The following is a 19869-nucleotide window of genomic DNA, read 5'->3' as shown; positions in this document are numbered from 1 at the left end:
ATTATATAATTATTTCCACAATCAGATAATGTTGTAGCCTATACAAACCATGAAAGGCACAGATCAGAGCTCTAGACTCGAGTTTCGCCCTTCCTTACGCTCATCAGTAGGATACATCAAAACTCAGGATCTGAAACTAGAGTCACATGTATGTTTGCATGTGTATGTGTTAATTAATAGACGTTCTTTCTTGTATGTGGTAACGTGGCTTAGGTAACAGAATCCTTGCTTTTTGAATCCTGAGTTCAGATTTTTTACAAATTAGCTGTAGGGAGAGGGAAAACTCGTCTAGGGCTTCCAGTCTGTGGTTTTCATGACTTATGTGAACTGGGGCATTGTCTTTTTTCTAACACCTTTTCAATATAATCTGCAACTCTATGAAGAGCAATATATATATATATATATATATATATATATATATATATATATATATATATATATATATACTTAATTTACTCACATAAATTTAATATACGAAAGTATAGATTTATGCGTAAACTTTAAGTATTTACTTCAAAAGTGCTCAATACCTTGGTAGAGCTAGTTAGTAAGTTATAAAATGTATATGGCAATTAAGCTACACTGAATATTCTGCATTTCATCCACTCTAGGACTCTTCAGGCTTAAGCATAAGCCTGAAGAGTCCTAGAGTGGATGAAACGCAGAATAAGCATAAGTCTGAAGAGTCCTAGAGTGGATGAAACACGGAATATTCAGTGTAGCTTAATCGCCATATACATTTTATAACTTACTATATATATATATATATATATATATATATGGTATTTTTTTAGTTTACCGACCCCTCGGTATTCACCTTTAATTTGTCGACTTTTAAAGGTTTTTGAGTACGTTGAGAACGAATATCGCATTCATTTTTTGCGCAAACAAGTAGTTATCCATATTTGAAGACATTCAGTATCCAACGTAATCATTATTGCTTTTGCTGGCGGCCATCTTGTTTCCCATTTAGAAAAAAAAAAAAAAACCCGCCAAAAAGAGCCAAACGGAGCTAAAAGGGCCAAAACATGACCAAAAAACAATTTCCGGCTTCAAGGCCGAAATGACACCCCCATTCACCCTTCTGGATATTTTTCCGCTTCCCGATATCGAAACGGACAATCCTTTTTTCACTTTCTTCATCATATTCATTCTTTTTAAACTTTCTTACTAAAATGCGTGCACCCGCGTAGTCACTTGACGTTTCACAAGGTGCATGAATACATGGCGGACATTTTAAATGACAAATATTTTACATAAAATAAAATGTTTCATCTCATTTAATAGTAAAAATATTGCTGTCAGTAAGTTTTCACGAGCGGTTTACAAAAGCATATTTGATGTTTTTCGTTCTTTTTTGGGGGGAGGGGGTATTCAATTATAGAACTTGTGTAGTTTAACAGGTACTTCTGCAGTTTAATTAACTGCTTTTCCATAAGTAACGCGCCGACATTTACCAAGTAGAATACTGTTTAGCATTTCACAGAAATTCTGTGTTTACATTTGGGGGAGGCGGTGGAGGAGCGGGGGCGGGTGTGTTGTGGCGGCCGTCACACCACATCCGCCCCGCCCCTCCCAAATGTAAACACAGAACTTCTGTGAAATGCTAAACAGTATTCTACTCGGTAAATGTCGGTGCGTTCGTTACTTATGGAAAAGCGGTTAATTAAACTGCAGAAGCACCTGTTAAACTATACAAGTTCTGTAATTGAATACTCCCCCCCTCCCCCAAAAAAGAACGAAAACCGCTCGTGGAAACAATTTTTTAGATCATTTAAAAGAGGTTAATACCATGCAAATTTGCGACGGATTTAATCATCAGATTTGTGGCCAGCAACTCTGAATATCCCTAAAAAGACAAATTAGTGGTCGGTGTTCTGGTAATATTTACCTTTTAATTTATTTTAATAAATATTACTCTAAATGCTGCTTTTAATTTGTGGTCTTGTCTTTACGTTCTTGCCTTTCGTTCAAGATTTCTTGGAATTTACCCCTTCCTCCCTCCAATAAACCTTTTTTTTTTTTTTTTTTTTGCACCAACGCCGATGGTGAGGAAGAGGGGATTCCAGTTACATATGCCATATTTAGCCTTTTTTGGCGTTTTTCCGTTATTGGAAAACAAGATGGCCGCCACTAAAAAATGATAGGGATTAGGTTGGATACTAAATGTCTTCAAATACGGATAACTGTGTGTTTGCGCAACAAATAAATGCGATATTCGGGCTCAGCGTATCCGAAAACCTTTCAAAATCGACAAATTAAAGGTGAATGCTGAGGGGTTGGTAAAATAAAAATTTACCATATATATATATATATATATATATATGAGAACAAGTAGTTAATAAAACATGTTAAAAAACACTTTAAAAAAGAGTTAAAAACATATTTAATTTTAAAAAGGAAGCACAAAATAAGTGGATAGTCCATAATCCACGGAGTTTCGAAGAAATACTTTCCTTCTCATCAGAGGGTGGATTTTAGCAAAATGCGGGATCGGATTTTGCTTGCAAAAGTATTTGATGAAACTACAAGTAAGTCATAGATCTTACTTGGTAACAAATAGTGAAGCAGAGGGAATATGGTGAAGAAAAAGATGATTTCACGTGAATGGATAGTCTGATGAAGGGTAAAATATCTAATAACGGTAAAATCCAAAAATCCAAATCCAAAAAAGTTGGTTAAGTTTCCATTTCCACAAGTAAAATCCAAGGGAATCGCGTAATTGCAAGATGGTCCAAGGTAATCCAAAATGCAGAAATCCGTGGACTAATTCACAAATGGGGGCAAGGAAAAGGGACTGAGTTCAAATAATATTATTAAAAGGGAGATAAGATGTGCGTAGAAAAAAAGAATTTGAAACGACTGTCAAGGCTGGGCTGATTATACACATATACTCCTATAATTTTTTTTTTTTGTGTATTGATATTCATATTAAAACCCCTTTTTTCTATTTATTTAAAAAGAAAATACAACTTTGTTATATATGGGTCGTGGAATTGCATTCATCTGCAAAAGATCTAGCTAATTTGCATATTCTTTTAAACATTTATTTTAATTAATTCCCTATTAGTTTTTTTCAATTTTCTTATCTTTAGGTAAGTATTACGTGTAATTTTATTCATGCAGATATTCTACATGATTTATACTTGCATAATATTTGCGCATAAAGGTTATAGTATGCACAAACCTTTTTATATATATATTTATGCATGCGTATATATCTTTAACAAATTTTGCCTACCAACCTCCTCTATCACAGACTACAGACATAAACCTTCATATACAGGATATTCGAACCTATGCAAAACTTTATATTTGTGTTTTAGCTGGGAAAAATCGCTGCAAAAGTGTGAAAAATAAAGAAATGGAATTTGCTAGGTCAAAGTCGAACGACAACAGTATGAATATGCATGCATACCGTAATGGCTATTGGTTCATATGTTAATTTTTAGCCTTGCAGCAAACATGTCTTTATATCTCAGGTATTAACGTCAAAAGAATAAGTAAACCGTAAGCTAAACGTTTTGGTTTCGATTTTGGGTGGTGGCGCACGAGTCATTTTTTAAACTTTTTAAATCATTACTATATATTGGGTACAATATAATAATAAATATGCAATTTGCATTAATCAAAATATCATATTTAAGCATATTTTATGACCGGGCAGTACCGGGCGGTCTGCCAGTATATATATATATATACTGTTTCGTTGTATCACAACTCATCAGTGCGGCTAGACATACACCTTTCCCCAGCCGTGGATCGAACCTACAACCGTCGCGTTGACAGTCAGTAGCTCTCACCATCGGACCACGAATCAGTGCCGTAAATATTTCTCCTCAAGTGTGTATTAAATCTACACCCGCCCGTCGCAACAGTGCTCTAACCATCAGTTTGTTTACAAACAAATAATTAGTGGGATTCACTTAATAGCTTAAATATGCGTCGGGTGAAAATATATTTATAAAGTGTTAAACCCAAAGAAGGGTGGGCTTTAATTGTCATCCACATACAGTACTGGTTCGTTGTATCACAACTCATCAGTGCGGCTACACTATATATATATATATATATATATATATATATATATATATATATATATATATATATATATATATATATATATTGGATTACATCGGAATGTTTTTCATTCATGGGATTTCTTTGGATTTTTCACCTTTGACTTCTTTACTCTTAATAATAATTTGGATCTTTGGATTTTCCACTCATCATTGATTTGATCATCCATTCGCGTGAAATTATTTTTCATTTTTTCCCCCACTCCCTCTGTTTATCACTGTTTTGCATTTTTACGCAAGTATAATCTACTTCATAATTGCGGTTTCATTAAATACTTTACAAGCAAAATCTTAACTTGTTAACTCCTCTCCTCTAATGAGAAGGAAAGTATTTCTTTCAAAACGCCACGGATTAAGGACAATCCATTTTATTTCTGTTTCCTTTCCGAAATTATCCGCTAATTATTCCCTTGTAAGGAGGCAAATAAATAGAGACCCAATAAAAACTAAAACTGAAAGACTAGAAGACTTTTCAATATAGATTTTTGATAAATTGTATTATTTGGATTTTTCAGACTACTGTTCTCATCTTGAGTGTTATTTTCACAACGTTTCAGTCTATGTAATCTCCAACCTTCTTCAGATGTATCTTGTTAAATTCTGGGAGCTTTCTGCCGAACTCGGGAATCTGTACGGAATTTAATCCAGGGGTAGTATGCTCTCGTTCTGTCAGTAGAAGTCTTAAGTAATTCTCAATTGTATTCTGAGTGTCTGACGGAACAAGAGCATACTATCCTCATGGATTGAATAAAAGGTTCAGTTTAAAATTCTGTGCAGATTCGCGAGTTCAATAGAAAGATTCCAGAGTTTAACAAGAGACACCCTAATAAGGTCAAAAGTTACGTTGGCTGAAACGTTATGAAAATAACAGTCAAGATGTAATACAAATTATTAATCCTCATCTCAAAAATTCAGAAAGATAATAGATTTTACATTGGATTGGAAGGTTGGAGATTACAACGTTGTGCAAATGACACTCAAGATTAGAACAATAATCTGAATAATCCAAATAATATGAATTGTCAATCCTCATCTCAAAATTTAAAAAACCGAATTTGTGAATTTCGATGCAAAAAAAAAAAAAAAATCATAAGATATTAACTATCAAAAATAGAAACAATAAAAAATTAACCAATTTTAATAAATATAATTCTAAAATTTAATAATAATATTTATTGGGATTTTCATGAGAATAATAAAATATAGGCAGACTTAAAAACAAGAAATGCATGAATTATAGAAAAAAGATATACTGAAATGATGAAATGCATTTATTTGCTAAAAGAATATTTGATTTAAATACAAAACGGTTTAAACGTTCCTTAGATGTCCAACATTATCGAAACCTCAATTCTCTACCAAATTGTTTTTCCTTCAAGTTCCATTTGAAAAAACAATGAGTAGATTGTGAGATGAATGGACGTTAATTAAGACAGAATCGTCCTATTTGTTGTTGCTGTGGCTGCTGCACCGTGTTTGGAGCTAGAACGTTTTTCTTAATGACTTACATGTGTAGACCATTTGACCCCCACGCCTACGTCTTAAAATGGTGTCGTGGAGAATGGCTACTGGCACAGCCCATCTCCTGCAGCTCTTACGCACAAAAAATAGTATATATATACCTCTTTTCATCTTAAATTGTCATCACAGCATGGTAGAATGTAAACCTGTTTGACTTGAGAATATCTAAACTGTTAAAGAAATCAGGAGAAAATCAAAGAGCGGATTTTCTGGCATGGTGTCTTTAAAATAGGAATGGAGTAATTTTTTTTGTTGTTCGTTTTGTCCATCAAGGCCGAACCAATGCTGAAATTTAATCAATTTTTTCTTTATTTTGTTTTCTTTTACTTTTTTCTTCTCTGTATTTTCTTTTTTTTTTTTTTCAAATCCTGCTCCACCCAAAGAAAAAAAAATAAATGAAGAATTGACAAAAATAATAGTTATACTTATTTACAAAAAAAAAAAATGCTTTTGTTCTGGTTTAAATATCATTGTATTAACTCTCTATTGTTTATGCACATTTTAAAACTAACCAAATTTGTCTTGTTGAAATTATTTTCATAAGACAGTGAAAAATTAAAATAAAGCACACGTAAAGTTTTCATACGAATTTTATTAAAAAATGAAAAAAAAAAAAAAGAAAGGAAAATGGCTGACGTAAAGTTGTTGAACATTCATTAAATAATTCTTACCATTGTTGGATGATTAAATTTGAAATAGACACCTTTTATTTTGATTTAAAAGATTGAGTGCAGTTTAAACAAACATAAACTATGAAGAGTGTACACACACACACACACATATGTATATATATATATATATGTGTATAATATTAGGTTAGTGCAAAAATAGTCGTTTATATATATATATATATATATATATATATATATATATATATATATATCTTCTCTTCTCTCTTCTTCTTCTATTCTATCTATCTTCTATTCTATCTCTTCTCTTCTATTCTTCTATCTTCTATTTATCTTCTTCTCTTTCTTTCTATCTTCTTCTTCTATATAAATAAAATGAACTCATTTTTTCCCGTCGGATTTTGACCTTAATAGGATTAAAACTCAAGATATTTCATGCAAATATAATATGCATTCACGGCAGAACAATATCTGAGGTGTGTTATAGGCTTATTATTTCTCAAATTCCTCGATAATCTTAGATTTCTATACTTTTTCTGCTGAGAAGTCACGGCCAAAATCGGTTAAGATCAATGGAAGTGGTAAAATATTTTCTCTCTAATAAATTCCTCCTCCCCCTGCCACCACTTAACACCGTTTGGGGATCGTTCACAAGGAACAGTTGAGAAGAGAACACCGGTTTGGCTTCGTAGTTCTTTCATGTGAAGTTATTTAAAATCACTAAACTAAGCTGCAGTGCTCTGTGGCATAGTGGTTAGCGTGCTGGACAATTCACATTATATTTTCACGTTCGCGCCGACCTACCGTAGTCGTTTTTTTTTTTTTTTCCTAAACAACTGGAATGGACTTTTCTTGGTGGCCGAACTGTTAACGTTGCAGATGTTTTTTGTTTTTTTTTTTTTTTTTTTCACACTTTATTTTCCTACTTTTACTCATGACTCCGGGTTTGATCCTTCCTACTTACCTACCATAACATTTTTTAAAACTCCCCCCCCGGAAACAAACACTCGGGCAACGCCGGGTACCCCCGCTAATATATATATATATATATATATATATATATATATATAGTTGAACGTCAAAATACATTATTTTTTGCACCACACACACACACACACACACACACACACACACACACACACACACACACACACTAAATGAGCTAAAAAAGAATGTTTTCTTTATAAAGCTCTTGGACTATTGTCGTCACACCCGGATTACTTTTTCCAAGGATTTTGGTTGGATCATTATTATTATTTTTTTTTTTTTTTTCAAATTAATTTTTTCTATCTGTTGTATGTTTCTCTTTTTTACTTCGTCTTTTAGCGTTTCTTCGCTATTCTCTGTTGTCTACAGTCTCCCTTACCACCACCCATCGTTTATCGTCCCCACCTCCTTTATTAGTTCACATTAATTAATCTCTATTTTTTTTTGTTTTACTTTTTCATTTTTAATCCAAATGTTCTCAAACCGGTTTTATCTTTGTAAACCCATATAAAGTTTTCTACTCTTCTGATGAGAAGCATTTACCCTCGAAAAGCGATTCTTTTCCATTTTCCTCTCCTTTTCGTCCTTATTTATATGATGATTTAATTAAGTTTTATGTCACTTTTATTTCACATCTTTTTTTATATATTGTTTTTTTTTTTTAATATAATTATCCACTGATACGTGTTTCGTCATCTACGACTCAGCAGGTGACTGAATCTTATATATATATATATATATATATATATATATATATATATATATATATATATATATATATATATATATATATATATATATATATATTGCAGATACAAAGTAAATAAATCTACGAAATTAAACATAAACAAGAATATTGTGTACTATCGTTTCAGAGACGATATAGGTTTTTATTAATATTAGGTCTCGTCACCAGCACAGGAAAATGGATACCAAGTTCAAATTAAGACATAGCATCATTGCTAGTGTAAAGAATGCTGAAGTGTGAAGGTTTTACGATACCAGCACCTATCCTAACCCCGGATCAAATCAACAACCATCAAGCCGATAGTCAGTAAGTCAAACAAATAGGCCGACGCTATCAGCAATAATATCTAACAATACTTTATACAAACATTGACTGCTGCTAACAATATTTGCCGATATCTACATATTAAAAAGGATTTTAAAAATGTTTGTATTGTGGACGTGAGCAAAAAATAAAATTGGAAATTTGTCTTTGAAAACACTTGTCCAAATTACTTACAAAAAGAAATATTTTCAAACACAAAAAAAGAAGCAAAATATTAAAAGAGTCGAAAAGAATGAAACAACTATGAAAGGTTTTCATTAAAAATAAAAAAAATATGAACTAAATTGAACAAAAGAAAAAAGATATTATACTACGTAAAAGTAAAATTTTAGCAACGTCGATTTCGATATGCAAATTGATACGGCCAATGATGTAACACTGATCTAAAAAAAATTGTAGGAACGCATTGGAAAGCCAACTTTATAAAAAAGCAATTTATAACGTTGCCAATTTAATAGTTCGGTTGAGCGGTGTTCTTAATATAAATTCTACCAAATTAATTAATAAGATAACATTGGAAAAACTTCAAATATGAGACGAATTTAAAATTAAAATGAAATAGTACCCCCCCCTTTTTATGAGGCATGAAAACTACAAGTACATTTCTTGCCATTAGTTGTAGAAAAATTCTGAAAACTAATAGAACAGACCTTATCGAACATGTTTCGCCTAGGGACCCCACTCTCTATCTATGAAAAGTTTTTCCTAGAACTACTCGCCTGTGGAACTCTGTATCGTTGTCCTGCTTTCCAGCTGACTACAACATGGCCATCTTCAAATCCGGTGTAAACAAGTTCTTGTTGATCCGTCTCCTTAAATAATCGAATTCTATCCAATTTCCACCACTTACGATTAGTACATTGTTGTCTTGGTGATAACTTTACACTCATGAACCATTATCCTCAAGTGGCCTTCAGGCGTTGATAAGTGACTCGCTAGTAAAAACAAAAAAAAAAACAAAAAAAAAAACAAACTAGTAAGCATCATCCGTTATAGTTTATAATTTCCATATAGACGTATGTTTCCATCTGATTTTGTTAAAATCAGATGGAAACATACGTCTATATAGAAATTATAAAATAGGTGTGGATCACAAATTATGCTTAAATTCATATCTTATGTCTAATTGCTGAAGTTTCATTACATGAATTTGAAGGAATGGGCGTTCTTACAAAAATAGATTTTAAAACGGCATCTCACCAAATACCAATAATTTAAAATAACAAAATAAATCCGCCGGAAAAGGATGCCATATGGAATAAAAAATTATTATCAAACAGATTTTAAAAGAAGATATGAAAAATATGGTTTGTTTCTAAGACATAGTAGCTACTATTGAAAATGAATTTAGAAAGAAAACCCACATCATCTTGAATAAATTAAATTCTTAGAACGACAAAAAATGAAAAGAAATGTGCAAAAACAGTGATAACATATCATTTTTAGATTATTCCATTTCAAAATATACATCACCAGGTCAAGCATTAATGGAAAACAATACTAAAAATATTTATATCTACAAATAATAAAGAACTTGAATCTTTTGTGGGGTTAGTAAATTTCTACAAGTAATATTTTTTTTTCAATATACGAACCTGACTTAACCGTTCGCAAATTTAAGAAAAAGGAATGCTGAATTGATCTGGTCAACGGAACAACAAAAATCATTTGATAGATTAAAATTAAAGAAACAGCAGTGAAAATTTCTTTTTATCCCAAGAAGTATATTCAATAACGTATTCTCTATATCAATAAAATTATTGAACACTGAATTTAATTATTACTAATATAAAGGAAATATAGATTTAAAATATAGATTTAAAATATATATATAAAAAAAGGGAATAGAGACGGAGACACATTTTTAGCCGCGTGCAAGCGACTCTATAAGTCACTCCGTCGGTCCGTCGGTCGGTCGGTCGGTCTGTCCATAACACTTTTGTGCTTGGCCTTTTTGGTTAAGATCAAAGGTCTGTTCTTAATAGATGCTGTTCTTAGCTTTTTAAGCTTTTCTTAGCCTTTTGGCCAAGATCAAACTTGATTGAAATTTTCATTTTCACAAAATAAATTATATAAACAAGATCAAAGTTTAGTATCTGTTCCGGCATATACTGCAAGCAAAGACCATATGTGGGGGCAACCCCACATATAAGACCTTGGTCAGTGTAGGGGCAACCCTTCATACCAATTGTCATTATCCAGCTCCCCTACTCGCCGGGGAGTTGGTCCCCATTTCCCCTTCACTCCTCACATTAAAAATCGGCCTTGTGCCTAATTTGCTCGGTGGGGGAGCAAATAAATATCCCTTTCTCACCAGAAACTCCTCAAGAGGGCGACTCCCACCAAAAGGGAGAAAAACAATGTTGGACTGGGCATTCCGCTCTAATAACAAGTTTGTCCATTGTCATTGGTATTCAGCATTCCAAGAGGCTCATAAGGGGTCAAAATTGCAAATAATGACACTTTTTGCCCCATAAATTTTTACTTAACCATTAGACTTTTCTGAAACTTTATTTTATTTTTTTTTTTAATTAAATTTTCACCCCAAACAAGGCATATTGCCACTTTGTTGTAGGGGGCTACTATTAGGGGCATAGGCATCAGGGGTACTGTGTAGGGAGTTGGGCAGCAAAATGTCGGTCCACGTTGCACTTGAACTTCTGCATGTCAGTACAGTTGGAGAAGCAGGGACCCGGTAGGAAATTCCAAAGTCTAGCTGTCCTGGGGAAGAAACTACTGGAGTAGAAGGTTCTCTTACATCTCGGAATCTCTACTGTGAAGGGGTGGGATTTAGCTACTTGTCGGGTTTGTCGGGGGGTATTTACGTCTAGGGAGCACAAGTGCTTGCAGTTCGTCAGAGCATTCAACGTTAAAGTACTTGTAGAACAGGCAGAGGGATGCAACATTTCGTTGATGGGACAGGGGCTGAAGTTTAGATGACAGTTCAGGACCTATCAGATTGGCGACTCTCTTTTGAACCTTGTCTAGAAGCGAGAGACTAGTGGCAGATGCACCAGCCCAAATATGACAACAATACTCCATACATGGGCGAATGGTGGCCTTATAGAGGTATAGAATATTTTCGGGTGTTGGTATCTTTCTAGCATGGTAGAGAGAACCTACCTTCTTCGCAGCGATCCTGGTGATACTCTCAATGTAATTGTTCCAACTCATGTTTCCTGAGAGCGTTAGGCTGAGGAGTTTAAAGGATGTACTTTCAGATAAATAGTCATTGGCCATTGCTATTGGTGATAGAGAAGATTTCTTGAAATTATTGAAGGAAACGAGTTTAGTCTTGGCAGCATTGAATGTGACCATCCATTTATGCCCTCAATTCCACTACAGATTGGAGGTCATCCTCTAGTGCTTCTGCCATTTCTTTAGATATGTGTTCATTTGTTTTCCTGTCATGTCTGTTATAGAGAGTGGTGTCGTCAGCATATATACCCATCTCACAGGCAATTTTGTCAGGGAGGTCATTTATGAATATTAGGAATAACAGAGGTCCCAGGATAGACCCCTGAGACACTCCCACATTTATATCGTATTGTTTAGATGTACGACCGTCGAGGACAACCTGGATTTTTCTCTTATCTAAGAAGGATTTAATTATGTCATGTATTCTTCCAGTGATACCATATCATCTGCTTTTCCTGAGAAGGCCTTCATGCCATACCCTGTCAAAAGCCTTAGATATATCTAGAGCTACCGCTCTACCCTCCCCCGCTTTGTCCAGTGACTGATATATACGTTCTGAGATTACATTTAGGATGTCTGCTATTGAACGGGCTTGTCTAAATCCATATTGTTGGTCAGTCAGAAGTTTAGCATCTGTAAGGTGATGGACTAGAGCTTGATTAATTATTGTCTCAAAAAACTTGTCCAAAATGTAACTTTTCTTTGGCCACATGGCTAACACCAACTACGGGTGAAGATCAGATGTGATAGAAGAAGGCTGCATCGCACGGCATTTGACAGAAGATGGATACATGTGGCAAGTCTGTGTGTACGAAGAGGAGCCAAATTTGAATACGTGTTCCCCGCCTAGGTGTGGAACGCGCAGTTCTGTAAAGTAAAATTAAACAAGTAGCCTCTCAGTTAGCTTAGTGTGTGTTCCATCCCTCCCCGATTAGGAAGCCTCCAAGATCCTCATCCCCTCTTACCTGCAATTTTTGTTTTAACCCCTTCCTCTAAATTTTACCCATCTTGGAGAGAAAGAAATACAACTAACCCCCATCCCTTACCCACAAAATTTTCTTTTCTCCATTCACCCCCCTCTAGAGGGCATCCCCACCTAGAGACTGACCGGCAGAAGTGAGGTTCCTTTTACAAACCTAGTGGAACGGGCAGTCTATCAACTAGACGGGGTTGGGAGGGTCCTACTAATCACCTTTTGTTTTTTCTCCCCCCCCCTCCGCCCTCAACACAAATTATTGTACCATTTTATTGTTATCTTTTTTGTTTTTACACATCAATGAAAAATGTTTTAAAAACTGGGAGTTAAGTAGGACGTCCCCCAATATGAAAGGGTGAATGCGATATTATGGTGAAAGAAGACACTAGCTGGGAGAAACTTTTGATTTTGTTTAGTTCTGGAGTGACAAGGATGACCAACGACACCCACAATCCCCCCTTTTGAGTTGGCCATGTGCCTAAGTTTTTTGTTCATCGTTGATTTTGACTGTATTTTTAACATGAATAAAGGATTTAATATCTCAAAGTGTAGTATCTGTTCTTAACCGATGCTGCACTTGTTTGTAGCTAATAAGTAAATGTGTTACGGACGGACGAACCGACCGACGGAGCATAGTTTTTTTTAGCCGTGTGCAAGCAACTCTACAAGTCGGTCAGTCGGTCCGTAACACATGTACTTTTTATATCTTTTTATGTTTATTATATCACTATTTATTGGTTTTAGGGGTTCCTGAATACGAAAATAACGTTTCAAATTCCCTAAATCAAATAATTTTTGTGATATAAAGTGGGGGATCACTTTTCTGTATTAATTTAATGTAAAATGATCACCCACTTTACAACCAGTCAGTCTCAAAGCCATTCAAGCCATTCTCCAGATCATTCAAGTTGTTTTTGAAGGATTCCAGTCATTTTTTAAGCACTCAAGTCATTCTTAAGGTCATTTAATTCATCTTTAAGTTCATTAAGTTATTCTAAGTCATTTACTTTTTATTTATTTAAGTCATTTCAGCCCATTTTTCGGTCATTTTAGTTTATCTTTAAGAATTTCATGTCAATCCTTCATTCACGCATTCATTCATTACACAAGAGCACGCGACTAATGGCTATCGGCCTTGTTTTTTATCATTCCAGCATTTTTTTTTATTATCCAAGCATTTCCCAATTTATTCAAGATGATGTGGGTTTCTTTCTTCATTCATTTTCACTAGTAGCTGGTATGCATATACTGTCTTAGTAAAAAACATAAAGAATAATAAGAAAAAGCGACTGGAAAATATGTAGAGTGCGAATACTCAAATGAATCTCTATAAAAATGTGTGTGTGAGGACATTTCTCAACCTATATACTCAATAACTTTTTACCTATAGACTTGAAATTTGGGATATAGGGTATTCAGGTATGTGGAAAACTTTTTAATCGGTTTTCATCCAGAGAAAAGAGCTGCCAAGGGATAAAAATTTAAAAATTGGTACGTGGAGGTCATCAGATTTTTATCTGTTTGTCAACTGTTTCATGAATGCACATGCATGAATCGTTCATGTGACAAATTCCTCATGTTAAGAATAAGTAGGTTTGAAAACACTTTTTAAAGATCGTGTCAAGTCAGTCTAATAGTTATCGTACTTGACTCACCGTCGTTTGGTTTCGATCTCAGCTCGAGTATTTTTTTTTACTTACAAGAAATGAACTGTTTAGAAAAAACATCGTACTCGCATGCACATGTCTCAGTTTCTTTCCATTTTTTTTTAACTTTATTTTTTTAAGAAATTTAACGTTACATTTAATACCTACGGTATTTCTGTTCATAATAAATAAGAATTCTCCATTAATTAAGACATAATATTCATGCATATTTTACGACCGGGCAACACTGGGTGGCATGCTAGTTCAAGAAATAAAATCATCAGAATAAGTACAAGCATGAAATTGAGGCATGAAATGTTTCTTTCAGAACCTCTATCTCACAGAAGAGATATTGCGAGTCTGTCTCTGCTTTATCGTTATTTTCATGGAAAGTGCTCGACTGAGCTTCAATCTATAGTCTCCCCTCGCCAAACTTTCACAAGAAACACTCGTCTATCTGAAAACACTATCAATAATTTCCCCCACTCTTTATCTGTGCCTAAACCTAAACGTAGATTCCATGAACAAAGCTTCTTTCTTAAAACTGCGCACCTGTGGAATTGCCTTCCGTTTTCCTGCTTTTCAGCTGACTACAATATGGTTGTCTTCAAGTCCAACGTAAACAAGTTCTTGATGAGCCATTCCACTTGTTAACAAATTTACCGAATTTCCATTACTAACGATTACTTACTGTCCAACTGACTACTGTACACTCTTAACCCTTATCCTCGAGTGATCTCTGGGCCTTGATAAGTAGTTATGCCTATGTAAAAAAAAAATATATATATAGTGATATTGACTATTCAATATGTTTAATTGGCATAAGAGTAGGAAACTCTGTGTGTGTGTGTGTGTGTGTGTGTGTGTGTATGTGTGTGTGTGTGTGTGTGTGTGTGTGTGTGTGTGTGTAGTTAGTAACCAGCCACACTTCCTCTAATCTTGTTAGAATGAAACACTAGTGTCTGTAGGTATTTATAATTATTATAGTAAATAATTATGTCAGTCCTTTTAGGAAACTCGTTTCTTATCGTTGAGCACTTTCAGTTGAAATAAAGTCGGTCAATTTAGCCTCAAATTAGCATGCACAGCTCATCATATAATGATTAGATCACTCTGACAGATGTTAAAAACATTTAAAAAAATAAATGTTTAAATTTCAACAGTATTTCTCACGGTTAACGCTGGCCGAATTGATTTTGTCCTTGCTAATGGAGTCAGAGCTGGCTTCTTTGCCGGGTTCGAATCCTGCACTAATGATTCCCGAAAGGATGAAACACTAGAGTCTGTAGGTATTTATAATTATTATAGTAAATAATTTATATATATATATATATATATATATATATATATATATATATATATATATATATATATATAAAACAAGATTAGAGGAAGCGTGGCTAGTCGCTAACAATGTTAATTTTACACTTCACAACAATAATGTTACGATAAGATGACACAGAATCCCCTCTAATGGTATCACCAAGGTAACAAAACTCCGCAAAGTATCCGCTTAATAATGTTATGGTGAAATGATCCAGAATACTCTCCAAGAATGTTAGACAACATTATTAGACAATGTAAATTGCTAATTGACCTTAAAATTTTAGGAATTTTGTTATTAGTTTGCTTGAGTTATTCAAGTCTAGCTTGTTTGGAATATTTAATTGATTAAAACTAATTCTAATCACCCACAGGGCAATGTTTCCTAAATTTAATTACCATACTTCCCCTAAAGATTTTTTTTTCGTTTTAATTTAATAATTATTAGTAAGGATGATAGCAGTGTATTATTTAAAAATAGTTTAGAAATTTTTCTTCTTGTAACGAAAAAGGATTTGTGTTTTTTTTTTTAATTATTTTTGTTGAAATTAAGATTCCATGAAACTACACAAATGTGATCCGAAATATCTGAAGTTTCCTGGTTCGTCTATATTACAGTGTAACCCGGATATAAGAAAAAAAATTATATAAGAGAGATTTTCTCTTGTCCCAAATTAGAGCCTGTGTTAATGTACAGTGTAACCCGGATATAAGAAACCCCCGGATATAAGTGTAACTCTGATATAAGAGATGACTGGATAGAAATCCTAAGGACTCATGGTGTAAGGGATAAAGGTGCTAAGTAAATCAGTTGAAAGTGATAATCTTCAAAACGTTGATGGTTCAATACTCAGTATTGGCGATACTAGGAAAATAATTACAAATTACTTTTTGAAAAAGATATGACGCGTTAGCCTTTGCACCCATCGCCAAACCGGAAGTGACGTAGGTTTAAATTAAGGCTAGACTATCAAAAAGTGACGATTTTTCGAAAATATCGGCGAAAAAAGCGACCCCTTCCTGTAGAAAAGTGCCCAGTTGTGGATGAAGGAATTAATGTTTTTGGCCAATTTTTTTTATATTTATCGTCTGAAGCATTGAGCTTCTACCCAGTCATGGCTGATGGAATGATAGCAAGTTTCTACCGTTGATTAAATAAAGGATTCATTCCAAATTGCTTACATATTCCCGGGTTTGACAAGACACACCCAAAAAAAAGAAAGTCAGAAATTACCCTGTCGAAACTTTGTGAGAATAAAATCCCAGATGAGAACAATAGTCCAAAAAATGCAAATAAAATGAAATAGAATGAAATGTGCCTCTCATCACAATTAAGGTTATCAATCGGTTATTGTTTTCAAACTTAGCCAATCTCAAAGCATTCTTCTGCGATTCAATAAGAAAAATGGTTTATTATAATTCTGAGTGCGAGAAATCTCACCCAGTAACATTTTCTTGACTTGAATATTTATCTTATATCCATATACTACACGTTTACACATGAGACACACACGTTTACACATAAGACACACACGTTTACACACGACACACACGTTGTAGCAGAGTACATCACAGGGAACATAGGACAAGTAATAACTTGAATCTTGTATTTTTTGTAACAACGACATTTCCTCATTCTGTCACCACGCGTGACTTTTCTTAACGGCTGTGACGTCACCCATGTGATTATCCCTCGAACATGCTCTCTCTCTCCTTTTCATAGTCTTTTTCTTTATAGTGACGTTATTTTGTATTTCGTTATGCACTTGCATACGCGCGTCCGTGCTTTGTTACATCCAAATAAATAAATATTAAAACATTTACTTATTAACAAACAAAAGGAAGGATTTAGAAATACTAATATTCATGAAGTATCACTTGTTCAGTTTTTGTTTTTTATCTGCTGATGTATGACGTTTAAAGCAGAATGTTAATGCTACACATTAATGCTGATTTTATTTTTTTCAGAAAGAGAAGAACAATAATAATATTCAGAAAATAGTAATTAGATGGGGTGGGGGGGTATTTAAAAATAATAATATTTATATAATACTATAAAAATTTTTAAATAATAATAATATTCAATGGAGTATTGTTGCCACATCTAGGCTGGTTCATCTACCACTAGTCTCTCACTCTTAGATAGGATCCAAAAAAGAGTCTTAAGTTTAATAAGTACCGCATCATCAGTCACGCTCACCCCTCTGTCCTATCACCGCAATGTTGCATCTCTGTGTCTGTTTTACAAGTACTTTAATAGAATATACTCTGTAGCACTTGTGCCCCATCTACATACATATTCCCAACTAATACGACAAGCTGCAAAATCCCACCCCTACACTGTAGAGATCCCTATATGCGGGAACGTCTTCTACTCTAATATTTTCTTCCTTTGGACTGCTAGACTTTGGAATTCCTTCCCTGTTTCCTGTTTCCCTGACTGTTAGAACTTGCAGAAGTTTAAATGTAATGTGAACACAGATCTCGCTGCTCAACTCCCCACAGTTTCCTGTTAGACACGATCCCAAATAATAGCCCCTTACGTTCCAGGTGGCAATATGCTTTGTTTGGGATATAAAAGAGTTTAAAAAAGACACAACATCTCTATTTTTCATGCTTATCTCCCGACATGTAAGACTTAAAGTATAATTTTATCGATTTCTATTTCGCTAATATTACTTACATTTTTTTTTCAGTCAGTGTAATATTTGCCATACTAAATATAATACTTTTTACACAACGAAACAGGATAATAACATAATAATATTCACAAAATACTCTCTGTATTTAAAAATAATAATATTGTTTTAGGGGCGAGAAAGCAGATTATTAAAATATTAATATATTACCCCACCTCCCTCACCGCGTCCGTAGCCGAGATTGAACTCACCACACAAGTTTGTAGTGTAATTCAAATCGTGTCGGTAACTGAATACTTGATGCTTCGCTAGGGCTATTAAGGGTATTTTTTTTTATCGTGACGCCATCACTAGATGGGGTGCCTACCATGGCTTAAGAGAGTCCCATCTACCCTCAAGAGTAGGACAGATCGCGCGAGTTTCTCAACATGGTATTTGACCTCGTGATACATACAGTGCCTCGCCTTCTGGTACTGGCCAGGCTCAACGTTGCTTAACTTCAGTGATCTGGTGAGAACCGGTGTGTCAACGTGATTGTGGCGTATGTAATAATGCAGTATATTAATAATATTCATAAAATACCGTCTACAACTCCATTTCTTATTTATTCTGTTGTTGCTGTGTTTTACTTCTTATTTCTCCATTTGTTTTTTACAATGTAGGGAATAACGGAGAAGTTGCCAAAACACCAGTTGGTTACTTCCCCTTAGGCAGAGAGACCCAGAGAGCAGAATGTGAACGTACGTTTTCCACACGGTGGGCTAAATTCCACATGGATGAATACAAGACTCTGTCTAAGGCCGTATATTTCCCTCGTATGGTAGAGACCACCACGAGAGTGAGTTTTGTATGGTATGTTATGTTGCTTGTTTTCATTACATTTGTTAATGTGTTAATAAAACGTTTGTAATGTATTTGGGCGTATTTTCTCCTACTGTGTTCCCCATGGTGTCGAGTTCCATATATATGCTTTTCCTTTGCAGAGAGATAAAACTAATGAAAACAAATACAACACCAGGTCGGGGCAGCTAGCATGCATATATAAGAAAATTTATTCATTTATTTGCTCTGGGAAAGCAAACGCTGGAATTAGAATTTTTTTTCCTCAATTAAAAAAACACCCCAACATAATTGTACACAAATAAAAGAATAAATAATAATAATAAAAAAAGAAAAAAAAAAACCAATTTTTCAATGTCGGCTTTTCTACAGAATTATCTTCTAAGACGAATACATAAATCAGGGTTTTTTTTTTCTAAAGTTCACAATGTTCCTCTTCTGTTCAAACACTTCAATGATAAATAAGTAATCACTTGAGATTAAAAAATGATGTAAAAAAAATGATGTAAAACTATTTTCATGCATAAATGATAACAATTGTAAAAACTTTATTACAATGATTATGACTATTTTGATTATGAAAGGTCAAGGGCAAATTTTTGTGATAAGACATTAATTGTAACGTACCAACAATATTTGATAACATGATAGTCTTATCATTTAAAGAAGACTATTCCATATAAATAAAATAGATGTATATATGTGTGTGTCTGTGTGAAAATATTTAACCGATAAACTCTTAAACTATTAGTCACATAACACTGAAATTAACAGGAAATAGGAATCATACACCAAGCATGGTTTATAATGAGTAAAATCTTTGTTTGAAGGGCCGAATAACGCATACAGAAATATGCCAGCAAGTTGAAATGTAAAATGTTCATTTCAACTTGCCGACATATTTCTATTATTTTTGCGCATGTGAAAATTCATTCATAGCTTGAAGTGGTTTCATTTAA

The 19869-nt window shown here is 34.0% G+C and overlaps 1 long non-coding RNA gene across 2 annotated transcripts in view; it reads left to right on the top strand.

The window, feature by feature from the left end:
• LOC145296852 (uncharacterized) overlaps nucleotides 1–18970 on the top strand; it is a 345814-nt gene extending 326844 nt beyond the window's left edge. For both annotated transcript variants that reach the window (XR_013870048.1, XR_013870052.1), the window contains one exon: nucleotides 18733–18970. This is a non-coding gene — a long non-coding RNA (uncharacterized LOC145296852). The remainder of the gene's footprint in view (nucleotides 1–18732) is intronic.
• Nucleotides 18971–19869: the final 899 nt, after the last annotated feature.

The sequence above is a fragment of the Euprymna scolopes genome, chromosome 17 (assembly GCF_053919585.1).
Source record: "Euprymna scolopes isolate OS-2025 chromosome 17, ASM5391958v1, whole genome shotgun sequence".
Lineage (NCBI taxonomy): Eukaryota > Metazoa > Mollusca > Cephalopoda > Sepiida > Sepiolidae > Euprymna > Euprymna scolopes.
The sequence above is the reverse complement of the archived record's forward strand: the minus strand, read 5'-3'. Positions and strand labels throughout refer to the sequence as shown.